The sequence below is a fragment of the Suricata suricatta genome, chromosome 1, assembly GCF_006229205.1.
Source record: "Suricata suricatta isolate VVHF042 chromosome 1, meerkat_22Aug2017_6uvM2_HiC, whole genome shotgun sequence".
NCBI classification, from domain to species: Eukaryota; Metazoa; Chordata; class Mammalia; order Carnivora; family Herpestidae; genus Suricata; species Suricata suricatta.
In genome coordinates, this window is record NC_043700.1 from 161,293,045 (window position 1) to 161,313,846 (window position 20,802).

At 44.3% G+C, this 20,802-nt stretch overlaps 1 protein-coding gene across 8 annotated transcripts in view; it reads left to right on the forward strand.

Moving 5' to 3' along the window:
- APBB2 (amyloid beta precursor protein binding family B member 2) overlaps positions 1–20,802 on the forward strand; it is a 381,984-nt gene that overhangs the window by 410 nt on the left and 360,772 nt on the right. The window lies entirely within an intron of this gene.

The window sequence follows — 20,802 nt, forward strand, 5'->3', positions numbered from 1 at the left end:
CTCCTGCCGGCCCCTGGGGCTGCTCGGCCACTGCCGCCCGCCCCGCGGCAGGCACAGCTGCAGCAGCTGCCGCCGCATCTGCAGCGGGAGCCCGTTGCGGAGTCCGGTGCGCCCTGCGCTCGCGCCGCAGGGCCGGCCGGGTGGCACCGCGACTGCAGGCTCACTCCTTGACTTCCAGCCTCACTGCTTCCCGGCGCCCTGGTTCCCTCGGCGGCCCGGGCTTGGCGGGGCCAGGGGCGAGGGAGACAGGGTTGGAGGGGGTGCGCCCGGGTGGAGGCTGCGGAGGGGAAAAGTGAGGGCGGGCGCCGGAGCGCACACCCCCTTGCCCTGGCACCGGCCTCCGCTGTGCGGTTGGGCTCTCCCTCCTGGGGCGGCAGCGCGCTCGGGCCGGGGAGTTGGAGCCGGCGCTGGCTTCTTGGGGGTTCAGACGCTAGCTGCTAGATCAAAGGGGGGGAAAAGTTCATTTCCCCCTTGGCGACAGAGAACGTTTTAAGTAGAAAATGGCTGGGCGAAGGGGACCTGATCGAGGAAGCTGGCCACCGGGTCCTGCCTGAATGCCCCTCTGCTTCCCCGGGGGGAGGAATGGAAGGCTGAACGCTATAAATGACATTTGTGCGAGGAAAACAGTGCTGGACGGAGCGAGGGATGCGTAGTCCCATAGAAACAAATGCAAGATGATCTAGACCTCGGTGAAGAGATCTAGAACTGAGGGGACAGGGGCGAAGGGGTCGAGGGAGCATGAAACTGAATTAAACCAAAATAAATGGGAGAAATCAGATTTAGAGTTGTGGCCGTTTTGTAGTCAAGTTCTGCGCAGTTTAGAGCCACGACTGTTACAAACGCTTTTGGGTGGATTGAGTGGTTGGGAGGGCCAAGATTGAGAAGAGACTAGTGAGGTCAGTGTCAGAAGCTCCAACGAGACTGGGTTCTGGAGAGGGCATAGTTTTAACAGTCCCTCAGTCACTGCATTTACATTGCTTCTGATGACTTAGGTGAAATACCTAAAGGATTATCATAAAATGATGCCAACAGTGGTGTTTCAGTTCCAAGAAATGAGGAAACTTTGAGAGGTTGGCATTGATTTGTCATTTGTTTAATATTTAACTGATTCAAACAAACAAACAGTGGCTCTCGGATCTGTTGTTCTAGATTTGGGTCTCTTAAGCCTTTGGTTTTTTTTTTTTCCTTGTCATGGGCTTATATTTCAGATATTGTCCTCTAATGGCAGTGATAATAAGGGATATCCGAATTTGTGTAGCTGGGCTTTCAGGAACATAATCCTTGAAGGGGAGTTTCTTTGTGAATTTAGGTAGTAGCTTTGTTGCGTTTTCTCTTTGTAGCTTGAAAACAGTAATTGTTCAACAACTGGTTATCGTAACTTGTAGAATACTAGAAATGCACTGATTTGAAGGGATGGCATTTATCAGATGGGCGAGGAACCTGGGCGCCCCGGGGAGATGCTGAGAGAACACAGGTGGCAGCAGAGCACAGTGGGCTAGTAGTCAGAACGCCCCGGGAGACACGCAGGCAAGATTTCTATTGCAGTCCTGTCGTCATCTCACTGTGTGACACCCCCCCCCCCCCCTTAGGGTCTTCATAATCTAGGGATGTCCCTCGGTATTTGCTAAGAGCCTTCAAGAACAGATTCTAAAATTGAGATCCTTTTCCAGGGAAGGAGTTTCTTACAGCTCTGTTCTCTTTTCCAAAGGATACTTTTAACTAGGTGACTCCCCTCCAAGGAGCCAGCACCATTCAGCACTTCGTGAAACTTGCATGAAGCGGTAGTGGAAAAGCTTGATGAGCTGAAGTGTAAAAGACGGGTCTTTTATACCTAACTGGAGTAGTATGAATACGAGACTACAACTAAAAAAAAGCTTACTAAGTCTTGCAAGAATCCACATGTACAAAGATAACGTATTTTATTTATTAAAAATATTTTTTTATGTTTCTTATTTATTTTTGAGAGACAGAGAGAGATAGCGCAAGCAGGGGAGAGTCAGAGAGAGAGGGAGGCACAGAATCTGGAGCAGGCTCCAGGCTCTGAGCTAGCTGTCAGCACAGAGCCCGACATGGGGCTCAAACCCACAAACTGTGAGATCATGACCTGAGCCGAAGCCAGACACTTAACCAACTGAGCCACCCAGGCGGCCCAAAGATAATGTATTTTAAAATATGTTACTCTTTTTACGTCATGTTTCAGCTTTTAATGACTTCCTTTTCCTGCTATCAGAAAAACAACAAACCTTGAATCCTTCTTTTGTTTGTTTTTGTTTTTTGTTTTTTTGTTTTGTTTTGTAATTCAGCAGGAATTACTACTGAAAGCCTAGCCATAGTATTACTATGGGGTTGGGGCACCTGGATGGCTCAGTCAGTCAGTTAAGCCCTCAGACTCTTGGTTTTGGCTCAGGTCATGATCTCACTGTTTGTGGGTTCAAGCCTTGTGTCCAGCTCTGCACTACCAGTGTGGAGCCTGCTTGGGATTCTCTGTCTCCCTGTCTTTTTTTTCCTCTCCCTGCTCTCTCTCTCTCTCTCAAAATAAATAAATAAATAAGTAAATAAATAAATAAATAAACAAACTAACTTAAAAAATATTAGTAGAGGGTTATGCTGATTACTCTGACTTTACAGTTTCTACATTTGCCTTTATTTATTTATTTATTTTATTTATTTATTTTTTATGTTTTATTTATTTTTGAGACAGAGACAGAGCATGAGTGGGCAGGGGCAGAGAGAGAGGGAGACAAAGAATCCAAAGCAGGCTCCAGGCTCTGAGCTAGCTGTCAGCACAGAGCCCGACCCGGGGCTCGAACCCACAAACGTGAGATCATGACCTGAGCTGAAGTCGGACACTCAACTGACTGAGCCACCCAGGCACCCCTCTACATTTGCCTTTAAAGAAAAAATGGAATGTTGCTTCTCTATTTCTTTTTTAGTTACACTTTAAAAAAAAAGTTTATTTATTTATTTTGAGAGAGGGGCAGAGAGAGAGCGAGAGAGAGCATCTCAAGCAGGCTCCATACTGTCAGCTCAGAGCTGACTTGGGGCTTGAACCCATGAACTTCGAGATCATGACCTGACCTGAAATCAGAAGTTGGGTACTTAACGGGCTGAGCCACCTAGGTGCCCCTACTTACACTATAAAAAAATATATTTTTAAAAAAATGTTTTATTTAGTTTTGAGACAGAGACAGAGCATGACAGGGGGAGGGACAGAGAGACACAGAGTCCGAAGCAGGCTCCAGGCTCCGAGTTGTCAGCACAGAGCCCAACACAGGGCTCATGAATGTGAGATCATGATCTCATGAATGTGAGCCCAAGTCGGAGGCTTAACTGACTGAGCCACCCAGGCGCTCCCTACTTACACTTTTAAAATAAACAGTACTCTGATCTTATAACACCTTCAGTTTTCCATGGCTGTAGGGCTTTTAGGAAAGTATCATAAGAAGGTGTTAACTAGTTATGTGGGCGATACTTATTTTCCTGCCCCAGGTTAAGGAGACTGGCATTTGTTGAATGCTTGCTCTGTGCCAAGTCTGATATTAAACTTCTTACATATATTATCTTCTGTGTCAGCATCTTTCGCATGACTGCCAGCTTCCCTAGAAAGCCCCTCTAAGGACGTGGGCAATACTTCGATCGCACAGCAATAGACCGTTAAAGTTTTATCTCCTATGAGAATATTTTCAACAGGTTTCTTTGTTATTGAAGAAGCATTCTGTTGTGAAACATTTTTGATTTGTTGTTTGGAATTGGATTTGATTGGAACAGCATGTTTTCAAAATGATTTGAATGTTTTAAATAATCTTCTGTCTGGATTTGAAAACTGTTTTATGTTCGTTTATTTTCAACAGTGTTGTGCTACCAACAAATAAACTTAACTGTAAGGAAGATAAACCCAGATTACCCATTTTATTTCCAACGTGTTATTAGTGTTATTAGTATTCTGCATGTTGATGGCATTTCTCAGTTGAAATGGTTTGTCAGAGACAGAGTGACAGATTCTCTATAATAAAAGAGTCTGGTGGGATTTGGTGGAAGGACTGAACCAGCGACTCCCACGACTTGCCTTCCGAGTCAGGCTCTTCTGCCTGCTGCTTTAATTTACTGTGTGGTCCTGGGAAAGTCGGTTTACTTCTCTGGGCCTCGGCCTTTCCATCTGTAAAATGAGGGAGTTGCAGCAGAGCGCAGCCTCCTACTAGGGTCTTTTGTCCCATGTCAGGGGTCTGTGGTGCAACCATTTGAGGAGTGGGGGGAACTTCATTTAGAGCAGCAGTGAAGCTGATTTTGTGTTTCACTAGGTCTGGCCTGTCCTGGCCTGGGCTTTGAGAAATGCCCTTTCTTTCTTTTTTTTTTTAATTTTAATTTTTAAAAATGTTTATTTATTTTTGAGAGAGAGCGAGAGAGAGAGTGAGAGAGCGCGAGTGAGCAAGCTGGCGAGGGGTAGAGAGAGAGGGAGACACGGAATCTAAAGCAGGCTCCAGGCTCTGAGTTGTCAGCACAGAGCCCAACGTGAGGCTCGAACCCACAAACGTGAGATCATGACCTGAGCCAAAGTCAGATGCTCAACCAGCTCAGCCACTCAGGCACCCTGTGGAATGCCCTTCCTTTTTTTTATTTTTTGCCAAATCCTTTAGTCCCCTGTAGTTTTTGTCAAAGAATTGTTGTCATAAAATTAACTCTATGGCCCTGCCAAGTCCAGGTAGGGGATAAGGTAATGATTATATTTGGATAAAGCACATCAGATACTTGGAACTGTTTTATAGAGTCTTCTGAGGGGAAGCTCTGCCCTTGGGCACAAAGATAAACAGAGAGGAGCCTCTCCAGAGGCCACAGAGGAGGGTGGCATGTGTCTGGGGTGCTGGGCCCACTTGTCTGAAGTTTTGGCAAGCCTTTTTCACGTCCCCACCCTCTCTCTCTTCAGCTCCTGGTTAGAAATATGGCCCTTGGCCTCTCGAAAAAAAATGGTCATTATCATTTCATGTTCGCACCATCCCTGTACTGGGCAGGTGCCTAGGGTCAACTACTGCGGTAGCAGGAGCGGTGGCTGTTGGGAGACACCTACTCAGCTTTGGCAAGATCGAGAACTTTTTCTTTTGGAAGCTATGATGATGGGGCAGAGAGCAAAGGAAACTGAGGCATTTGGTGTTTTAGGGCACTTTGCTTTCACGACATTCACAAAACTCAGTGTCGTCAACCTCTAAGTGAAGCAGGTCAGGAGACACCAGAGTTGTTACCCACGTTTTACTAACTGCTAATAAACTAGTAGTAAGTCTAATGCTTCTGATCTTAGGCTGTAGGGTTACTGGGCCTCTGGTAGGAGTGAAGCAGTGACTCAAACATGAGAGCCCCAGGGGAGGAAAGGCAGAGGTTAGAAAGTCAGGTCACTACAACTTGGCAAGAGGTAAGAAGTCTGGCTCAACTTCAAAGTATTAGAGGCCTTGGGCGGCGCCTGGGTGGTTCAGTCAGTTGAATGTCAGTCTCTTTATTTTGGCTCAGGTTGTGATCCCAGGGTTGTGGGATTGAGCCCTGTGTTGAGCTCTGTGCTGAGCGTGGAGTCTGCTTGGAATTCTCTCTGTCTCTCTCTGTCTCTGTCTCTCTCTCTCCCTCCCCCTCTCCCTGCTTCCCACTGTGCCCCTCTCCCTCACTCATGAGCTTTCTCTCTAAAAATCTTAAAAAAATGTTAGAGGCCTTAGGTGTCGACTCATGGGAGACATTTCCTTTCTGCATAATCTTATTTCCATAATGTTTGAGTCCTACTTGGTCTAAGCATTGACCAACTGTTGGATAGGCATTCCTGTTATCATTAGGAAAAAGGTCTAAGTGTATAATTTATTGATTCATAAAAGGTACAGATGTATATGGACAAAGAAGGGAAGAGAACTTGGTAAAAAACGAGTGGTATGGAATTATGGATTAAGGTATTTATGATTTGACAGTGGTTATAAGTAAGGTAAAATCATTCTATTCCTTGTCTTCTGTGGAAATCTTGCAGAATTTTGTCTGCTAGGTAATCCCTGAGGTTTTTAAAGTGTAACTCTACTGGAGAGTATGCTTTAGGAATGCTCGAGGTGGGAGGAAAAGTGGTTTTGTTGGTGTTTTTCTTTTGATGTTGGCTGAAAAGTAGGCAGTTTGTAAGGGAGCTAGACGTGTGCACTGAGGAGGGGGAGGTTGGAGAGGATGTGCGGGAGCTCCGGGGAGCGAAGGCGAGCTGTTTGGGAAGAAGGAAAGCTTGGCATTACAGTGCTGTAGGATGTAGCGTTTTCTGAATGGCTGCCCTATAAATCAGATTTTAGTTTCCACACAATTTAAAAGTGCAAAGCCTGGTGCTAGGAGCGCGGGCCATTGTCTGTTGGGCGTGTGTTTGCTGGCCTTCTCCAGATAGCGATGATGCCATAGTGAGTATTTTGCAAGTGTGTCCAAATTAGAAGATGGGTCCTTTTTTCTTTTTTCTTTCTTTTTTCATGTTTGAGAGAGAGTGGGCACACGCGTGTGTGTGCAGGGGAGGGGAAGAGAGAGAGGGAGAGAGAGAATCCCAAGCGGATTCTGTGCTGTCGGCTCAAAACACGATGTGGGGCTTAGCTCACTAATCGCGAGATCATGACCTGAGCTGAAATCAAGAGTCAGATGCTTAATGGACTGAACCCCCCAGGTGCCCCATAAAAATGTGTCCTTTTTTCTCTGAGACTGTACCCTTCCGATTTGGGGGTTAGATTTTTTTTTTAATGAATTGATGGGGATATTTTTATTTGGCAGCTTAATGGTCCATGAAATTGATAAGTCTGGGAAGCCAGGCCTGAGATGTCGGGAGCCCTGCCCTTGGGATAGAGTGAGAAGTGTCAGCCAGGCCAAACTAGAGCTTATGGGTGGGCTGGTGGGGCCTCTGGGCCTTCCAGGAATGTAGGGTCACTGGTAGAAACCCGGAATTTAGGAGCTCGGAAGAAGCTAATTTTGAAAGTGCTCTGGGAACCAGCAGATATTTTTGAATTATAGCCCAAGAATGTCAAGGGAAGTGCCAAGATGAAAGATGAGGGTCTGAGAGCAGAAAGGACAAGTGATTGAAATGTGAATTTCAGCAGGCAGGGCCTCAAAATGACAGATCTTAGTGTTGGTTTCTGCACACGCAGGCCTCTCTCTGCCAAGACAGCACGCTTTAGCAATTTGGCGTTGGTGACTCTTGGAGTCACAACCATAGAGCCACCAGTGGTCTAACAGCCAGCTTGGTTTGGACCTCTACAGGATCACATCTTCCAGAGCAAGTGTTGATGAATCACTGGGGGAAGCTTAAGAATAATTTGCTCGTGGAATCACAGACCCAAGTTGTTTCTGTTTTAAATAGTAGGTTAAGAAAATGATGTATTGTTAAATGATACTTTAAAGTCTATGCTTAATGGTATCTGGGTCTTGCTGGTCATCATGGTAATATATTATTAATATTATTATGGAGCTCTTTGTGCTAAGAGCTTTATCGCCGTTAACCTATTTAATTCTTACAAAATGCCATAGTGCTCTTCCCATTCTAGAGGTAAGGAAACGTTAGCGGTCCTTTTCACTAAAGCCTCCACAGTAAATGGTGACGCTAACCTGCTAACTCTAGTGAGTACAGAGGAGTCCATCGGAGGGTTGCTGAGGGACGGACAGCGTGAATAGCATTTATTAATTAAGGGTCAACTATGTGCCTCGTGTTACACAGGAAACATTTCACCTAGTCCTTTTGGGTACCTTCTTCTTATCTCTTCTGAGTGAGGGACCTTCCTGAATTCACCCTTTGGGGAAGAAGTGAAAATTTCACCTTTCATCCATTTTCAAAATGGACATTAACCTAAATCCACATATTTAATGGTGGAATCAGTTCTTTGATATTATGTGTGCATGTCTTTCATGTGAACACAAATCGAGTAGCTGAAAATTCAGATTTAATTTCTGAATATGTCTGAAGCTAGGGGTTGCTGTGTGACCTTTCTGGACACACTGCAGTCTAGAATATTTCTACTGTGAATAAAATACACACTGGCCTCTGATTGGCTGTCATGAGCCGATCATGGGGCAATGCTAGGATGGCAGAGATTTCTGGTGACCAGGAAAAGGTGAGGTGAGGGTTTCCAGGCTTCTCGGCTACTTGTGGCTGACTTGAGACTTTTGGCTGCTGGAGTGGTAGGTCTGGAGAGAGAAATTCAGCATGCCCATTGATGGTGCCTTTCTTTGCAAGCATCTGGCATGCTCCGGGGTGTGTACTGGCTCTGTTCCTACCTTCTGATTTTCACTGGATTTCCCAAATGGACTTTTATCCTGAGTAAGAGAGTCCGTGGGTCTGGGCAGTACTACTTGTTGGTGGAAGTGAATAAATTAGAATTTCTTTAGTGTGAGTTAGGCTCCTTGAGTTGATGTTTTCCCTGAGTAAACCAATACAAAATTTCTGAACCTAACCAAGGCATGGTCTGGACTCAGGGGCACATAGATACTTTGAGAAACACTGATTCAACCTCAGATTATTCTAATACCTGGCCAGAATTTCTTATCTTCTCTTATAACCAGGCTTTATTTAGTTATGCATTTTCCAGATCACTAGTGGAGACAGACAACAAGAAACCTCAGTTAGCTTCATTTGTTCATACCTTTCAGCAGATGTTTATTGAGCACGTGCTTTGTGCCCGATACTGTGGTAAGCTCAGGAGGACAGAGAGGAATGTACCAGAGTGCTGACTGTAAGGTGCACAGGAGAGGCATGTGTGGAAAGTCTGGGGGACTGGAGAGAAGGAAGGCTGGCCTCACTGTGTGGGAGTTGGGAGGCCTCATGGAGTAGGAGCCATGGCAAGGGACTCCTAATGTAAAATCCCCACTTCAGAAAACCCTTTGCAGCTGACTCCTTGTCCGTTTTTCCGTCCCTCCATAGAACTGCTACAGCCTGTTTAATCTATCCAGCACCTGGGATTTGCCACTCCTTCCAGAGGGGACCTAGAGATTTGGCCTTTCAAATCTCTGTAGCAGTGGTTCTCAAAGGGGGGGGGGGCAGTTTTGCCTTCCAGGGAATATTTGTCAGTATTTGGAGACTTTTTTGGTGTGTGTGTGTGTTTTTGTTTTTGTTTTTTTTTTGAGAGAGTAAGAGGGTGCAGTAGTGAGGGGCAGAGACAGAGAGAGAGGAGAGAGAGGAGAGAGAGGAGAGAGAGGAGAAGAATCCCATGAGGGTCAGAGAGAAAGAGAGAGAGAAGGGCTCACCGAGAGTGGGGCTCGAGCTCACCCTGTGTGGGATTTGAACTCACAAACCGTGAAATCATGACCTAAGTTGAAGTTAGATGCTTAATGACTGAGCTACCCAGGTGCCCATGGAGACATTTTTGATTGTCATGACAGAGGAAGGAGTACCACCCACTACGTCTAGTGGGTAGAGGTCAAAGATGCTTGTAAAAATTGTACTGGAAGTGCATGCACAGGATAGCCCTATGGAAAGGTAGTAGCAGGTGGTTAAGAGCCAGACTCAGGGTTCTAATCTTGCTCTGCAATTTAGTAGCCACATGACTGGGACAGAATTTACGGTGCTTTATTTTCATCATCCATAAGTAGGGATACTAGTGGTGCCTACATGATACTGTTGTTAGGAGGATTTCATGAGTTAACATTTGAATATAATAATGAACGGTACTTGGCATGAAGTAAGATCTTAAGTTATTATTTTTTATTTCAAGCAAAAACTTCAACTTTTGACTCCAAGGAGCTTGAGTTTAGAGAATTAGGGCGGCTGGGTTTGTGGCACCGCCTCTTCATATGCTTTTGTGTAAGAATTGGCCCTTGTTTTTGTTTCTCTGGCTCCTTTTTGTCCATGGGTTTTATTTTCCACTGTTTCCATCTCTTGATTCTAGGACTTTCAATAGCTTTGTCTTTCATCCTTTTTTCCCAGGGACCCAGATTTATGTCCTTAATGAACCTTTCCCTGGAGGGCTCAGAAGTATATTTATGATTTTTTTTTCTTAGCTATTTCTATTTTGGGAATGGTGAGAAAGCAGGAAGCAGGTCAGGGGAGACTGCCTTATTTTCTGATCGCCATAGCTCCCTTCTCTGTGAAGCTTCCTGCAAGATTGAGAGGCAGGTGGTAGTGCCTGCTTAGTAACTAACTACCCTCTCTCCGCCCACCAGCTCCGCCCCCAAGCTAGGTGCCTACTACTTCCAAAATACCCTGTAATTGGGTCACAACATCATCTGCCGGCTTGAAATCATTTCTAAAAATCTAAGCAAAGATGTGGAATGTGTCAGTGGGATTTAAAATGTCTTGGTCCTCTACTTGAAGGATTTGGAGTTGTTCTGAAAACAAAAGAGAGCAAACTTGTTACCTTAGGTGGCAGTGTCTCTGTGGCCTAGCCCTGTGACTTCCTTTCACTTTCAAAAGTGCTCAAACCATGGTCCTTGCTGACTTTCTACAGGAAGATGGGCTTGTGGCTTCCACTCAACAGATTGGATTTATACTGTTGAATTTTGCGAACATAATTGACTTGTAAAGATTGTCACTCTCTGCCTTGAATGGTATCAACAGACTCGAGAAAAGTAAGAAGTTAAGTTGTCATAAGCTCGCTAATTCCTTCTCCATGACATGGTCATCTCTCCCCTGAATGAGAGCAGTGGCCTCTCAGTGGCCTTCTGGCCTGTCCAGCTCTATTCATTCAGCTTGGCTTCCAAAGCACTGGGCGCGGTTCCAAAAGCTGCCTGTGGAAACTGACTAGGGTGGAAACTGACCAGGATGGCCACTGTGTCTGCCTGTCTAAACTCTGTGTCTGGTGGGAGAGACTGACAGTGATAAAATGTGATGTGAGCTACCAGGAGGGGAGGAGGGAGGTACTGGGTGCTTCCCAGACCAGCACCTGCCCCGGTTGGGTGTAGGGGTGTGTCAGGCAAGGCTTCCTTCCCAAGGGAAGGGATGCTTATATACCCCTCAGCATGCCTGGCACTTCCCATCTGTAAGGCGCCCCCGATGCCGGACTCCTGCTTGGAGCCCTGCTGTTTCCGATGGCGTGCCTCCCTTCCTGCCCACCACTGTGGCCTCTCATTGAGTCGCCTTCTCTGTGGCCCCTCTGTTTATTCTCTGCACTGCCTGCAAAGTGATCTTCTGAAATCCTCTGCAAGTCTGGGCATGCCCATCCCAGCCCTCCAGGGGCTTCTCACTGCCCTCAAGGTGAAGTGCCAGCTTCTTGGCATCGCACCTGGTACCCTACATGAGCTGCTTTGCTCTCCGTCTCATGCTCAGAGCTTGAGCCACACGGTTCTTACAACATGCCTGATTTTCCCCTAGCTTTTGGGTTTTGGGGCTTTTATCCTCTGTTCCCATTGCCTGCAACCATTCTTACTGTCTGTGTATTCTTTACTTGCTTGGCTTTTGTTCCTCCCTCAGAAGTAGCTTAATCATCATCCACCTCAGCGTGTGTCAGAATGACCTGAGGGCTTGCTAAAACACACATTCTGGCCTTACCCCAGAATTTCTGACTCATAGGACTGTGGGGTGGCCCCACCAAAGTTGGTATTTCTAACAATATCCCTGGTGATGTCGATGCTGCAGGTCTGGGGACCACGCTTGGGAGAACCCGGGTACATGGTCACCCAGGACAGGGTGACTGGCTCTTCTTGCTTCCGCTGTGAGCACCTTAACCCCGCTTATATCATGCCTTTGTTGTTACACTGCCTTGCAACTATTTACTTTCCTGGCTTCTCTTTAGTCAGTAAGCCCCTGGAGGGACAACACTTAATTCTTCAGCTTTGTACTCCCATTGCTTAGAAATCCTGGATGCTCAATAAACATTTGTCAAAGAATGAATATATGAGTGAAAAATAACTTTATCATTGGAGGCTTTAATAGATATGCCCCAGAACTTCTTTTAGCAGTTAGTTTTTCCGAGTGTTGTGATGGTACGGGCTTATGCCATGATGGTAACGAGATCGGCGTGAGTTTAGTTAACATAAGAGCCAGTTAGCTATGTGGTTTTGTGTCCAACTTCTAGGAATCTAGGGGAGGGGCTCATATTAAGCACATTATTGTTTCTGGAATGACTCCGAAATACATAAGTTTTTAAATAGTGGCTCGGTATGAAAATATGTTTGCAAAAGAAATGCAGATGTCATTTAATTTAGCAACCATAGTGTAACTGTGGTCTTTTTATTTGAAATAATAAATCTCAGTGAACTGATATTAAATGTAACCAGATGTTCAAGCAATCATTTCTCCAAGCCAGGGGGAGGGCTAGCTAGACTACTTCCTGTACTTATTCCATTCCTTGTTTACTGAGCATCTCTCTACTATGTGCTGGTAGCCCTGGGACTGTGGCAATCAGTAAACCCCTCCTGCTGTCTTAGTGGGAAGAGCCATGGAGAAAAGAGAGATGCAGGATGTGATGCAGAGTGCGTAGTGGGCTCGTTTAGATCAAGTGGCGAGCAGGTGACTATTAAGCTGCGGCCTGAGTGACAGGCAGTGATGGCCTTGTCAAGATCCTGACACGGAGAGGAGCAGTTTAAGGCCAGGAGAATGGTGCGGAGGGCCTGACTTAAAAACCTCTCTCTGAGGAGCGCGATGCCCCCGTCATCTCGAGGACCGGATTGACATCACCTTATTAGTGTGCCTGCTGATCCAGATCCAGGCTCTCACCTTGCTTCCACAGCTTCGAAAGCAGTACTTCCCAAAGGGTGTTGCGTGAAACCTGAGTTACTACCGGAAACACATCGGGAATGGAGGTTTCCGTCATCGAGTGCAGAAAACTGCATGGACCTTCTCTTTCCCGTACCATATTCAGGAAGTTCACTCCATTTAGTCCAGCATTTGCCCGTGGGCCTACTTTGCGCAGTGTCCTCTGAACGGGTGTTCCTTGCTGCACACTTGGGACAGCTGCGCGGGGCACACCCAAGAGAATGTTCCACGTGACGCAGGCCTCTCTCTGCTCTTCATGTTCCACTTCCCCTTCAGGGACTGTGATTGTTGAAGAGAAGGAAGAGGCACCATTTCTCGCATTGGTTTTCCAAATGCCTTGTGCCCAGTCGATCAGTCCCACTGACGTGGGTCCAAAGGTAAATGGCGTTCAGAGCCCGAGAGGTCACTGTTCCTTCCTGCCTTCAGGGCGGTGCTGGCTGTGATGTCACCTGGGACCCAAGCCGTTTCTACACGCCCTTTAGCCTCCGTTCCTTTACTAGAGAAGGGTTTGTGCTTGAATTATTCCTATTATGACTTCATTCTATATTCTTTTGGGTATGTAAACATTGCTTTGGGTGGCACTGACCCTGAGTAGAAGCAGGGGGCGAAGAGTGACCTGCTTGGAGTTGTTAAGGGTGAACTCTAGGTATGAGAACAACAGACTGGGTCGGACGCTGTGTACTGAGTGTTTACTGATGTTTTGGAATCTTAATACCAACTAAAAAATGCTGGCATTCAGATTTCCTTGAGGTATGTTTGGTTTGGGCCCTTCCTGAAGTCAGAGCAGGTGGACAGGGTCTGTCTTTTTGAAGTTTTGTTGTTGACCTTTATGTTCTGGTTTGGCACAGCAAGCCCAGAAAGGTTCAAGGTGGGACAAGCTTACTGAAAACTCATTTGTGGGAGACTCCAAGAAGAGTCTTTCTGGAGAATAACTCAGAGTAAAAGAGCATTTGGCTCATTTGCCAGGGTTAGGAGGGCGCTCCCATCCTTTACTGCAGATTTTTTGTGCTTGGGGCAATTTCCAGAAAGATGCAGTGTGACTGAGTTAAGGGTTAAAGAAGCCGCAGATACAGTTGGAATAGCTCCAGAAATAGCCCACCCAGCCACGGAACTCGAGGTGGGGCACTAGAGGGAATTAAGGCCTGAAATACTGGGGTTTCCTTCAAGTTCTAGGAATTTGGAATGATTAGTCCTTTCGGGTCCTGTGTTGGGGCACTCTGTTTGCCTGGGGGTTGTGCTCTCCTTAGATGAAACAGAAAATTTAGTATGAGTGGTGGATATATTGGGCACCAGTACCATGCACAAGATTCTGTGTCTCCAATTACCTAGTATCCCCAAACTCCTGCATTCAAATTATATGTATCCAGTGATTTGAGCAGAAAGTGTGAGAAGCAGTAGAACAAAAGTAATACTCACTGTTCTTGTTCATGAGACCTAGTGGTTGTGTCAGTGTTATTTTCTAAAAATGTCTTTTTTCTAGGACTTGAGGTTATTTCTACCAAAGTAACTAAAGGAAGTCTTGCATTCCATCAACTTAGGTATAATTGTCCCCCTATCAAAGTCATCTCCTGCTGACTTGAGTTTTATTTCATCTTAAATCATTTTCCTTGACTGGGACTAGACCCTGCTGTTTTATATATTATGTGTGTAAATTTTACAAGCTGCAAGTAGAAACAAGAAACAAAAATAAGACGTGGAGTTTTATTGAATTTTATCTTTTCCCCATTTAGTTCTGAGAACATGTGAATTGCAAGAAAAATCAATATGAAAAAGCTGGGGGAAATGTTGATTTGTGGTATTATTATTTTTATTTCCTAGGAAGGAAGCAGGATTTTCATTAGATGCTGTTTTGCTGTTTTCCATGGAGAGAGATAGTGGGAACGATGGCCATGTCTGGAGTTTGTTTCTGCTTAAAATGTAAATGATTTTTGTATGAACTTTGTGAAGGTGTTGCCTTTTTCCTGTACCAACTATTATACAGTGTGGTTCTGTTTTACCAAGGACAATTTCCTGTTATCAGAGTGAAACTTCAGGCAATTTTAACTTATTTGTACCATAGGAGAGCTTCGTAGATACAAGTTTTCATGAAAGCACATTTATTGTTTTTTGGCATTGACCTTGACAGTAAATTTTTGAAAAGCTTGAAGATCTATCATTTTGATTGATGGTTAGGTTAAAGGATACTCAGTGTGATGCAGTTATGCAAATTTCATATGCATAAAGCAGAAGATTATGAGAGAATGAGTAGAAATGAAAACGGAGTGCTTGTGTGGTGGGATTGTGGATGACTTTGTTGGCTTTGTCATTCTTCTTCCTCCCTGACCATCCTTCGTGTTTTTATGTTCTTTTAGCAAGTAGTAAAAGGGGAAACAAATGTTCTCACATGTTCATTTTTGTGTCCTTTAGAAGATGTGCATTTCAGAGTGATTCTTCAAGGAGACTGAGAACGAAAAAGAACTGACAATATGTTTAGTGAAATAAGCCAATCACAAAGGGACAGAGATTGAATGAATGTATTTAGGGGACCCAGAACAGTGTAATTCATAGAGACAGAAACTAGAAAGGTTGTTGCCAGGATCCAGAGTATGATTTGAGGAAGATGAGGAAAGTTACAAAGATAGGGGTTGGTGATGGCTGTACAACACAGTGAATATACTTAATGCCACGGAACTATACATCTCAACAGGGTTATAATAGTAAATTTTGTTAATGCGTATTTTATCATAATAAAAGGAAAAAAATTTAACCTGAAAGAAAGAAAGGAAGGAAGGAAAGAGAACTGGTCCCCTTTCCATACCGTGTCCTCACCATGTCCTTGCTTTAGACTAAAGGTGCTCTGGGCATTCGCTGATCTTGGTGTAGCCTACCCCTAGGGCTGAAGCATTGAGGGGTGCAGAGTGCACAAACCCCAAAAGCTGGAGGGAGTGTTTAGGGGCTGCTTAACCTGAACCTGATCCAAGCTCCTGTCTTTTAAAAAGCTTTCTTTAGTGAGAGATGAACCCTGATCCAAGACAAGTTTGAAATTGTGAATTGTATGCTCTGTGTGGGACATATCTGTATCTGTTACTGACTTTTATTATGGAAATGAAACAATTTGGTAAAAATTAATCTTCACTTGAATGCCTTCCAGAACTGTGGCACTTTCCCCATTTATTGTGTTGACTGTTTCCTCAAAGCCAAGTGACTGTGTAGCCTAATTTTTCCTTTGTCTTCTCCATGTTATTCTCGATAGAGAGTAGACTGTAGGTCTGGACGGGGCTGAGTTTCAGTTGGGGCCCCGCCGTGGGAAGGTGGATGTGAGTGTACCCTGCCTGAGCCACAGCTTCTCCCATCTGTAAAATATCTAGAATGATTCCTATCTGGTTAGGAGGATTTACTGTGATAATGTGAAAATCCGTGCTGCTCTCTTGTATCCTGTTGTCGAAATGGTCAGTAGGTTGATGAAGCATTCTAGAATAACCCCGAATTTGTCATTGTGCTGTAGAAGATAGTTCTCGATCACAACTTACCTACTTTTCAGGATTAAAATATTTTAAAAGATTGTTCTTTCAGAAAAGGCAAACGGAAAGACGTTTATAATTGGTAGCAGATTTTTCATGCTTTGTATTCAACTCTATAATGGCTTTTATTTTTTTATTGTTACCTCATCTCCTGCTTTTTTATCTTCAGAAAATGTGAATGATAGTCCCTCAGTGTGCTCCATACCTCTTGTTACAGTTGGATAGTCTTGGAAGACTGTGGATCTGCAGTTGATCCTGGATCAGTGTCAGTGCAGTAACCCTAAATAAGTTACTTCCTTTTCCTCACCATGGGGGGTCCTATAGACATTGTAAGGGTTACTGTTTATTGAGCACCTATTTGTGAAACAGTGGTCCCTGTGGCATGTGTTATGTGGAGGGCATCATTTGACCCCACACCTCTGTGAGGTAGTTGCCGTAATTACCCTCAGATACAGGTGAGGGAGCTGAGGCTTACCGAGGTCCAAGGGCATCCGTCCGGCTAGAGCGGGTGATCGGCTTGAGCTGAGTGTAGATTGTGAGGACAGAACTTAGCATTGGGGAGGGCACTCAGTACATGTGACTGCAGCATGTATGTGTTCACACACACGCACACGCACACACACACACCCTGCACACCCTTAAATTATTACCCCCCCCCCGCCCCCCACCTACAAGAGCTACTAGGTTGCAAAATCTGGAATTCCCTAGGAGGCTAAAGAGTATCTAAGTGTGGGAAGGCTCACTTTGGTAGCATAAAGTGTGTTTGGTTGTGATTGTAGCTGCTTTGCATTTTTTTTCTAATTTCTTCTTTAAATGAAGAAAATTTCTATATTCTCTGTGGGATTAATGTATACTTTTAAAAGATGTAATTGATGTGTTATTGTTTTTCTTTAGGAAAAAGTTGGTTATTTCTCTAATCATTAAGCATCTTGTCCCGAGATAATTATGGGGGATAAGCTCCAGCCACCTGGGGTGAGCAACTGGCCGTCTTGGAATGTTCTGTAAATATATTAGCCTGAAAATTGCAGTTTAATGTGGTGTGCTCGTGAAATAGAATTTGACTTGCTAAATTATTCCATGTTAATAATGATCTTTTTCTAAGGAAGGCGGTTACTTTATTTTAAAAAAATAGGTCTTTCATATCTTCCAAAATAATTGCACTGTCCTTTGGGATAACCTGTTAGTACTTTCACTTCTGTTTGAGTCCAGATAATTCATGGAATGCAAAAACCAGAATTTCAGGTCAAGAATTTGATTTTAGGAAATATAATTTTCTCTACAGTTTGCTTTGAGTAGCTGTGGCCTACATTATATCCTGACTTACATGCTATATTTTAATATTTAAAACAAGTTAAGGCAGCTTATGTGGCACCACTCATGATTTCAGCTAGCAAAATGTATGCATTTAGTTACCAGTGATGCCTTCTAAGAAAACCATTTTAAAGAGTAATTCCTGAGTAGTGGGTTGGTTATCAATTATTCATGCTGGAGACTTTCACCAACTTTATTTAAAGAGCCAAATTCTGAATTAACCTGTTTTTGAAGTTTCTGGTTGCTTCCCTAACACACAGAGAAAATCAGGCTCCCAGTGTGTGGTGAACATATTTCGCATGATTAATAGATGAACAAAATACAGTTGATAATAAAGTGAATGCCAGAGTTTGACACCAGAGTATAGAGAGGCTATCAGCAGGAGAGATTGGAAACACCCATTTACTTGAAGGGTACGTGAAGAATCATGTACTTTGTTTACATTTTTCTGGAAGGCTAAGTTTTATTGACCAAAATTTGAAGGCAATTTGAAGGCTGCACATAATCTGAATCTGTTAGTTGTAGACCCCAGGGAATCATTAGCTTTCAAAAGAAGTGGACATGTCTAAGTAAGAGTTTTAAAAAGAAAATATCAACCATCAAATAGGTCACTTATAGAATATGGTTTAATTATTGTTCATTGGTCAAAACTCAGAGGTGTTGCCTTAAATGGAAAAAATGGAGGTAAGAGAGTGGGAAGGCAAGTAGATTATAAGTACTTGAAGTCTTTCTGTGTTTTAACTGGCTTACATTTGAGAGAAATACTTGCTTTTTCATGATAAAATTTCTCATGTGCTTAAAGCATGTTTACATTCGGGTTGCATCCTGTTTACCTCGAATGTAAAGAAACCCCTGAATCTCCAACTTGTAGCCTCTCCTTATTCAGAGGAGTGTAAAATTCGTATGGAACCACAAAAAACCCCGAATAGCCCAAGTACTATTGAAGAAGAAAACCAAAACGGGAGGCATCACAATCCCAGACTTTAGCCTCCACTACAAAGCTGTCATCATCAAGACAGTGTGGTGTTGGCACAGAAACAGATTTGAGAACCAGCAAATCTTGCATCAATGAAGACGGAAACTGGTTAGAGAAACAGAGTCCTTTCCTTTCATCTTTGGAGTCAGTACTCTACGGGCTGTCTCTGTTAGGGTTGAACTGTGTCATTCTCCCCCTCCCCTGCCCCAAAGATAAATTGAATTCTTAACCCCTGGCACCTGTAAATGTGACCTTACATGGCAAAGGGACTTTGAAGATGCCATCCCGCTAAGATGAGGTCATACTGGAGTAGGGTGGGCACTTAATCCGTTATGACGAGTGACCTTAGAGGAAGAGGGAAATTTGGATGCCCACCAAACCGAGGATGTCATGTGGAGGTGGGGATAGACTGGAGCAGCGGCGCCACAAACCAACCACCGCCCGGGGCCTCCAGCAGCTGGAAGAGGCAGGGAAGGACCCTCTCCCAGCGGCTGTGGAGGGAGCTGGGGCCTGCCAAGCCCATGATAACAGAACTCCAGCCTCTAGGACTATTGAGACGATAAATTCCAGTCGTTTTCAGCCTCCCTTCAGCTGTGATTGTTAGAGCAGCCACATCCAGAATTTGAATTCTGGTTTCACATTCTAATGTTGTGATTGATCCTAGGCAAGTTACTAAGTCTCATGGTGCCTTGATTTCCTCACCTATCAAATCAGGCTAAAAAGACTGTTTTCCTCATGTAGTTGTTTTGAAGGTAATATACTAATGAACCGGTCATTTTAAAGCTATAACTGATTTTTGATCATTTAGCAAATATTGCCGGAGTTCCCTTTTTAACGACAGGCCCTGTGCTAGACAGTTAGTGAACCAAGCAGATAGGATCTCCGTGCTCACAGGTCCTTCAGGTTATCATTCCCTCTCGTAATGTGAAGGAGAAAGGAAACTGGGCTCCATGTGGGGTCTTTATGAGCAACAACCTTTCCTCTGGACCTCAGAGAGTGTGGTGTGCTGGACAGGCAGTGAGCATGCAGCCAGGCTGCCTACAGTCAAGTTCAGGTTTTTACTAGCTCTCACCTTGGGTGGTAACAGAATTTTTAACTTCTCTGCTTCCACATCTGCAAAATGGGGACATAAGAGGAATCTTTCTCAATAGGGTTATGGTGGTGAGGATTAAATGAGTTAAAATGCATAAAGTACCTAGAAATAGTAAGCACTTCATAAATATCATTGTATTATGAAACGAACCCTGAAAGATCCTAAATCTATAAATGAATTTTTGTGATATTTATTATGTGTGGAGAATTCAAGTATGGATTAGATCTAGCTCCTTTCCACCTAGACTCATGGTCAAGGTTGGGGAGATTTGTTTATTTACATGTTAGTGAAATAGCATATGATCAAACAATGGTGGTAGAAGTAGAAGGAGCATGACTAATTCTCCTTGGAGTCCCAGGAGAAGGTTTCCCAAAGATGGGTTTTAGAGGTTGAATAGGAGTTTGCCAGGCAGCAAGGTGGGGAAGGAACGTTAGGGAAAGTGAGAGTAGAGTATCCAAGGCACGACATCTTAACCCCATGAGAGGTAAGGAGACTCCCGGTAGTCACTCACAGTGGTGTTGGGGTGTAGGTAGGTCCTGGAGCCAGGATTCAAACTCTGCTGCTTACTGCTGTGTAACCAGAAGCAGACTTCTCTGTGCCTCTACGTTGTCATCTTTTACGTAGTGATAACAGGCTTTGACGGGATTTGAAGTCCTTAGATCAGTGCTTGGCCAAAGTGCATGCACAGAAAGTATTGGCGTTGATTAATGTTACTACTTTTGTATTTGCTTTTGAGACACAAGGTAGCCTCGCTTAATATTCTGTCTAATTCACGGATTCCTCTGGGCCTGTACAAATGGTGCACCCTCAGGTCTGCATACTTTCTTGAAAACAGCTTTTACCACATGAATGTTGGGATTAGGAGGTAAAGAGAATACAGTGTACTTTGTTTAAATAGAGGAAAAAATGATTAAGATAGGCTAGACATTGGCACCGAGCTGCGTGCAGATTGCTGATTAGGCAAAATAAAAGAAATAAACCAGCGTGTTGAGCCAACATAGTTTTGTTTGTAAATCTGGTGAACCACCTGTATCTTTAAGTGATCAATTTAAAGATGGCTTTGGTTTGTTGCTAATTGTCTCCAGATCAACTTGGTGACATCAGGCTGTGTTCTGAAGCACAGTAAGTTTAAATAAGCCACCGCTGGAATGCAGTCCGTTGGGGTGCGTGTGCGTTCAGAGGCGAGAGGGCACGTTCGGTCTTGGCCTTAGATTTCTTTGGCTACGCTTCTCAGATCCGTGATGTTGCAAATGCCGGATTTCAG